Consider the following 7,020-nt stretch of genomic DNA (forward strand, 5'->3'; position numbering starts at 1 on the left):
AACCTTACTTAGGGGTGAACATGGTTGGCATGTCTTATGATTTTGATGTGGCTCTAGATGATTTTGAGTCGCAAGTGAGAGCTGTATACCCCAGAACAGAGGATGGTTTGCTGAATTTCTTGGTTTAGCAAAAGATTAAAGATCGGGATGTATCTCTGTGTCCACGATGCAATGTTGTCTTTGATGCTGAAGCAGCAGCGATCTTTGAAAAGAAAAGGATGAAGAAAGAACTGGCTCATAGAGAAGAGCAAGCACGCCAAAGGTAGCCGATTCGGCATATAGAGGGTTCTAGCTCAAAGACCCCTCAGCAAAGTGTGACTACACCTTTAAGCCGACCCCAGGCTATAGGTGTTCAGTGGATTAGAAATTGTCAAGAATTCCAGAGACGTGATCATCTGTATCGACGCAATCCACAATGGGGCATCGAGCACCTTCTCGAAATCAATATGTCTATTATCCAGGTCGTGCCAGGGGTTATCCGAGAGGAAGAGGTGGAAGGAGGAGTTTCAATCAGAGTAAGAAACTTCAGATAGAAACAAGTAAAGAGGTAAGCAAGGGGGCAACGCCTTCTGTGCATTCTCGAATTGTCTTTTCTTTTGATGGAGAGACTTATCCCAAGGAGATTCCATCACCTGCAAAGATGGATAAAGGCAAAGCAGTAGCTCAGTCTTCAGAAGTTGATAAAAATAAAGATGTCGATGTTGATGAATAGTATTTTGATGAAGGGGGTGATGACATGATAGGGACGATTTCGATCATTCCGACTGAATACCTTGGGGAATGTGAAAGTAATCCAGATGAAGACTATAATTAGGAAGATGAGGGGGCTTTCTCCTTTATCCGAATTGAAGATGAGCCAGGGTACTTTCCTCGGCCTACTGAAAAGAAAATGTCCCATTTACGCCCACTTCATATTATTGCCATTCTGAATGGGTTTAAGATAAGCAAAGTATTGATTGATGGTGGGGCAGCAATTAGTCTTCTGCCTGAGAGGATGTTAGGAAAAATGGAAAAACATCATGATAATTTGGTTCCTACAAATATTGCTGTAACTGATTTCGGTGGGACTTTTACACCAGCAAAAGGGCTGGTCACTTTGACTGTGAAGGTTGGGTCATCAGAAAGACATTCTGTGTTTGTGGTAGTCCCATCAAAGGCCAGTTACAATGCTTTGTTGGGGCAAGATTGGATCAACTGTGTGGAAGCCGTACCTTCTACTGTGCATCAGAGCGTGCTTTTGTGGACTAAGGAGGGTAAACCTGAAATCGTCAAAGCAGATTCGAATTTATATGTCGAACAAATGCATGTTGATTTCAGGATATATAACCGTAAGTTAAAGCCCTTAAATGTTGATCAATCACTGAATCCTTATAATTGTGAAGGGTGCTACTTGACTTCGGAAGGCCTTTCGGTAAAATTATGTTAACCAGAATTGGGTTTTGAGCTGACTGGTTGGGATTGTCTTTCTTGAAGGTCTTAGAGAAACTACTCTATGGACCAGGTTGAGGAAGTTTTCGACTATCTGGTAACATTACGTAATTATTTAAATAATTTTCAGTTACTAGAGAATAAAGTTGATTCTTCTAATGAAGTTGAATCACATAGGGTTAGTAATCTTATTAGTTGTAATGTGTTCAAATCAGCGTCTTCAGTCGAATTTAGTTATGATTTCCCTATTTCTTGTAATGAAAATAATGATGCAAGCCGGACTACCGATTTAATAGTAGAGGCTCATTGTATAGAAAATAGAAGTGATGATGGTTTAATCAATGATCAAGTTTCTTTTGTTTCTGATGATTTTATTAATTTCACTTCTGATTGCATGTTTGAATTACATATATTTGTAAAGATCTTGTTGATTCTTTTCAAACTGAACTCTTTAGTCTTTTACATGAGTTTAAAGATTGTTTTGCTTGGGATTATCATGAGATGCCTGGTCTCGATCGTTCATTATTGGAACATCGATTAGCATTGAAGCCTAATGCTCGACCTGTGAAACAGATTCCAAGAAGTTTTGCTCTTGAAATTAATATAAAAATTAAAGAAGAGATAGAACGCTTGATCAAAGCAAAATTTATTTGAACCGCACGTTATGTTGAGTGGGTGTCGAATATTGTCCCTGTCATGAAGAAGAATTGGAAGTTAAGAGTATGCATTGATTTTCGAGATTTGAATAATGCTACTCCCAAAGATGAATTTTTTATGCCAATCGCAGATATGTTAATCGATTTTGTAGCAGGAAATGAAATACTTAGTTTCATGGACGGTTATTCTGGATATAACCAAATTTTCATTCCTGAAGATGATGTGGCTAAAACTGCCTTTCGTTGTCCTAGGGCATTAGGTACATATGAATGGGTAGTTATGCCTTTTGGTTTGAAAATGCTGGTACAATATATCAGCGGGCAGTGAATGCTATTTTTCATGAATTTATCGTGAAATTTATGGAAGTGTATATCGATGACGTTATGGTTAAATCGATTCGATGAGTCAGCACATGGATCATTTAAGGAAGGTATTCCTTACTATGAGAAAGAAATGATTGAAAATGAATCCTTTAAAATTTGCTTTTGGTGTATCGGCTGAAAATTTTTTGGGTTTTGTTGTTCATAAAAAGGGGATTGCCATCGACAAAAATAAAGTAGATGCGATATTGACGTTGTCTAAACCCAAATCGAAAAAAGAGGTACAAACCTTTTTGGGTAAGCTAAATTATCTTCGAAGATTCATTTCGAATCTTTCAGATCGAACTAGAGTGTTTGCACCTCTAGTGAAACTGAAAAATGATTCACAATTTCAATGGACAACGAAACATCAATTGGCGTTCGATTTGATTAAGACTTATTTGTCTAAAGCCCCGATTATGGCGAATATTCGTCCATCTAAATCCTTAAAATTATATATTGCAGCATCTGAAAATACTATAGGGTGTATGTTAGCTCAAGATGATGAAAATGGGCATGAGCGGGCAGTTTATTACCTTAGTCGAGTTTTAACTGATATCAAAACGAGGTATTCCCCGATCGAGAAATTGTGTTTGTCTCTATATCATGCTTGTATGAAATTAAAGTGTTATATGGTGGCTAAATTAGTGAAAGTTATAGCACAAACTGATCTTATTAAATACATGTTGAGTTTCCCTATGTTAAGGGGACGTTTAGGGAAATGGATGCTGGTGTTGACAGAATTCGATTTATAGTATGTCCCAGCAAAGGCTGTCAAAGGACAGGTCATTGCAGATTTTCTTGTGGATAACTCGAAAAACCTGCATGACCAGGGGGCAAATATAATCGATGTAAAAGTCAACTATTGAAAATTGTATTTTGATGGATCGAAGCATAAAGATGGTGCAAGGGTTGGAATCCTTGTTGTTTCGCCAGAAGGTATTCCATCAGAATTTTTGTTTGAATTAAAGTATCTTTGTTCCAATAATATAGCTGAATATGAGGCTTTGATTTTGGGTCTTGAAATTTTAATCAGCAAAGGAGCTTTAGAGGTTCAAATTTTAGGGGATTCACAGTTGGTTTTAAAGCAGTTATCGAAGGAGTTTAAGTGTAATAATGAGATATTACAAAAATATTTAGTAACTGCTTAAGAGTTGTCAACGTCTTTTCAAAAAGTTTCTTTGGTGCATATCCCTAGAATTCATAATGAAATTGCTAATGAGTTGGCCCAAATTGTGTCGAGGTATCGGATTGGTCCGGAAACTATTAGGAAGTTATCTAGTATTCATCAAATTTTAGTGCCAGCGAATAAAAGAGAAGTTTTGTGTATAGATGAATAGGAAGATTATGATTGGAGAAAGCCTATTGCTCATTATGTAAAAGATCCCAGTGTTGCAGTTGATAGAAAGGTAAAATTACGAGCAATAAGTTTTGTCTTAATGGCTGATGAATTGTATAAAAAAGGGATTGATGGGAGTTTCTTGAGATGTTTAGGTCAAGACGATCAGAACATTGCCTTGGGTGAAGTCCATAATGGAATATGTGGTGTCCATCAGGTAGGGAAAAGGATGAAATAAGTGTTATATCATAATCATGTGTATTGGCCATCTATGATAAAAGATTGCATTGATTATGCAAAGGCATGTCAAGAGTGTCAGAAACATGGGTCAATATAACAGATCCCAGCGGCTGAATTGCATTCAATAATAAAGCCGTGGCCGTTTAGAGGTTGGGTTTTAGATTTGATTGGGTTGATCCACCCTCCTTCATCAAAACAGCACAAGTTTATCTTAGTAGCAATTGATTATTTTACAAAATGGGTTGAAGCAGTTCCCCTAATAGAAGCTGGTCAAAGTGAAAGAATAGACTTTTTCGAGGAACATATTATCCATTGATTTGGAATTCCTCAGACGTTAAGTACTGATCAAGGAACTATGTTTACTGGCCAGCGAATTAAAAATTTTGCGGCCTCGAGGAGTTTTAATATGGTTACTTTAACTTCTTATTATGTGCAGGCTAATGGGCAAGTAGAGGCAGCAAATAAGATTCTGATAAGTTTGATTAAAAAGCATATTGGAAATAAGCCTCGAACATGGCATGAAACTTTAAGGCAGGTGTTATGGGCTTATCGAAATTTGCCAAGAGGTTCAACGGGAACTTCACCTTATAAATTGGTGTATGGCCATGATGCAGTGTTACCATTAGAAATTAATTTGAATACTTTGAGAGTATCGAGACAGAATGATTTGCCAGTTGATGATTATTGGAATGCAATGTTTGATGAGTTAAATGAATTAGACTCAGAACGAATCCTGGCACTCGATAATGTGATTCGACAAAAAGAAAGTATTGCTCGAAGTTATAATCGTCGAATCAAAGGAAAATCTTTTAGGATAGGCGAGTTTTTTAAAAGTCATTTTACCGATGGAAAAGAAATCGAGACTTCTAGGCAAATGGTCCCATGTTTGGGAAGGTCCTTTTCAAGTAATAGCGACGTATTCTGGAAATGCCTATCGGATTAAGGATATCGAGTCAAGAAAGGTGATTAACTCGATTAATGGAAAATACTTGAAACATTTCTATTGTTGGAAAAAGTAGAAGTTCAACATGCATAAGTCCAGAAAATATGGAAACCATTACAAAATAAAGTAAAACTTGAAATGAAAAGAAATTCAAGGTGCTACTAGTTTTGCTAAATCAAAGCGTAGCTTTGTCCTTTTGCTTTCTAGAATTGAAAGTGTCTCGATTTGTTTGAATTTGTCAAATTGGACTTTCTCAAGTTATTTTTCGTATTCTTCCTGCTTGGTCTCAATGGAAACAAGTTCTTGAATGAGGTGTTGTCGTTCTTGTTGGGCGGCTACCAGAGGTTTGGCTACAGTAGCTCGATTCTGTCGTACTTTGGCAAGTTTTTCATTGATTTGAGCTAATTCCGCCTCAAGTTTTGCTTCTTCTTGGTCATGAAAAGCTTGAACAGAAATAGCATGGGAGATTCTCATATCAAATTCTTCACGGGAAGCTTGGACTGGCTGCCAAATAACTTTCTATATTAGTTTTGATATTGGTTTCTTCAGTCTCAGTTTCTTAGAGTTGAAATTGAGATGCTATGCTCTCATTGAGAAGTTGTTTGAATCCTTGAATTGAGGCAGAATTTGGTGTGTTAGCCGGAAGTTTGAAGGAAGAATTCAAAAGATCAGCCAGGAGTTGGTTAAGAATTGTGTCATTAACCCATGTGGTAGGTGGATGATCCAAGAGCTTTATGAGTTATCAAAGCTGCTCTCGAATGTCAGCATTTAACTCGAATGAAGGCCTTGATGTAGCAGGTCTTGAGAGCGTGGGCACTGGCACAGGTACTTTATTTTCTTGAATAACTTGGCTTAAAACAGAGATCAAGTTGGCCAAAGTAGCACTTGTAGGAGTGGTGGAAGCAGTCGATGTTTCAGGTTTTGGTCTAGGAGGAGTTTGAAGGTCAACTCGATGAGGAAAGCTGGGCAGTTTTGGAGGGGTTTCCAAGACTCTGGACCGAGACGAATCTGAATTTGATGTCTCGACAATTCGGGAGGGAGAATTGGAATCTGGAGCCACTTGGTTCTCCGCAGAAAGTGCAGCCTGGTTGTTAGGTGAAACTGATTCAAGTAAGAGAGTTTGAGTTAGAGAATGCTGTGGAGGGTCTTTTGTCAAATCGACTACTGGTGTTACATGAGAAGGTGGAAAGACAGGTTAGGTGGAAAGAGTGCTATTGATCATGATGTTGTTGCAGAATTTGTTGGTTAGGTGTCACAGAAGATGTAATTGAATGAGCAGCAGTGATAGGCTAGTATGAAAGGCACATAGTCATGAGTTAAAATCCATTTCAATTTAAATAAGGCACATACAGAAATGTTAAATGTTACAAGAGGAAATCTTGGTTTCCGAATTAGTTGAGAACCAGGATTTGAATCGGCTGTGTCTTTCGATTGGGAGGAAGCAGCAAGAGTATCCTTGTTGGTTGGCTCACTTTTATCAGAACTCTCACTTGATGATGGTAGCAGTAACTGGTAAGAAGTTCAAAATTGAACATGGCCAAGAAAATATAATTTGTAGAACATTTCAAGTTAAAGGGAAAAGTTGTGAATAAAAATAGATACCTTTCGAGAGGTTCTAGTAGAAGTCCTTCTACTTTTATGTGGTGGAGGTCGAGCGGTGTCATCTTTCCTTTTGTGAGTTCTTTTTGGGGAACTCTCAGCGACAGGGACTGTTCAAACAGTAGTTTGTTGAATTTCTTCTAAGGTACAGGTGTACCTTGAATAGTAAGCAGCCCACCATTCGAAACAGGATTTGGTGATGTATGAGCTGCGATCATAGATCAAGAAGTTGAAACGGTCCCTGCGTTGTTGACTTTTTAAGAGGCAAGCATTGAAATCTTCTTGAGATGTTAGAGCAATGTGGCAGAATGGATCACCATTTTGAGGCTGTGGTGTTGGGATAACTTGAGAAAATCCCAGTTGTCTGGCTGTTAAGTGAGGAGCATATAGGATTATCTTGAACTTTTCTTTTTTGTGTAAAGGCAACACAATCGAAATTACTTGAACAACCAGTA

This window comes from Arachis stenosperma, chromosome 9 (assembly GCF_014773155.1).
Source record: "Arachis stenosperma cultivar V10309 chromosome 9, arast.V10309.gnm1.PFL2, whole genome shotgun sequence".
NCBI lineage: Eukaryota > Viridiplantae > Streptophyta > Magnoliopsida > Fabales > Fabaceae > Arachis > Arachis stenosperma.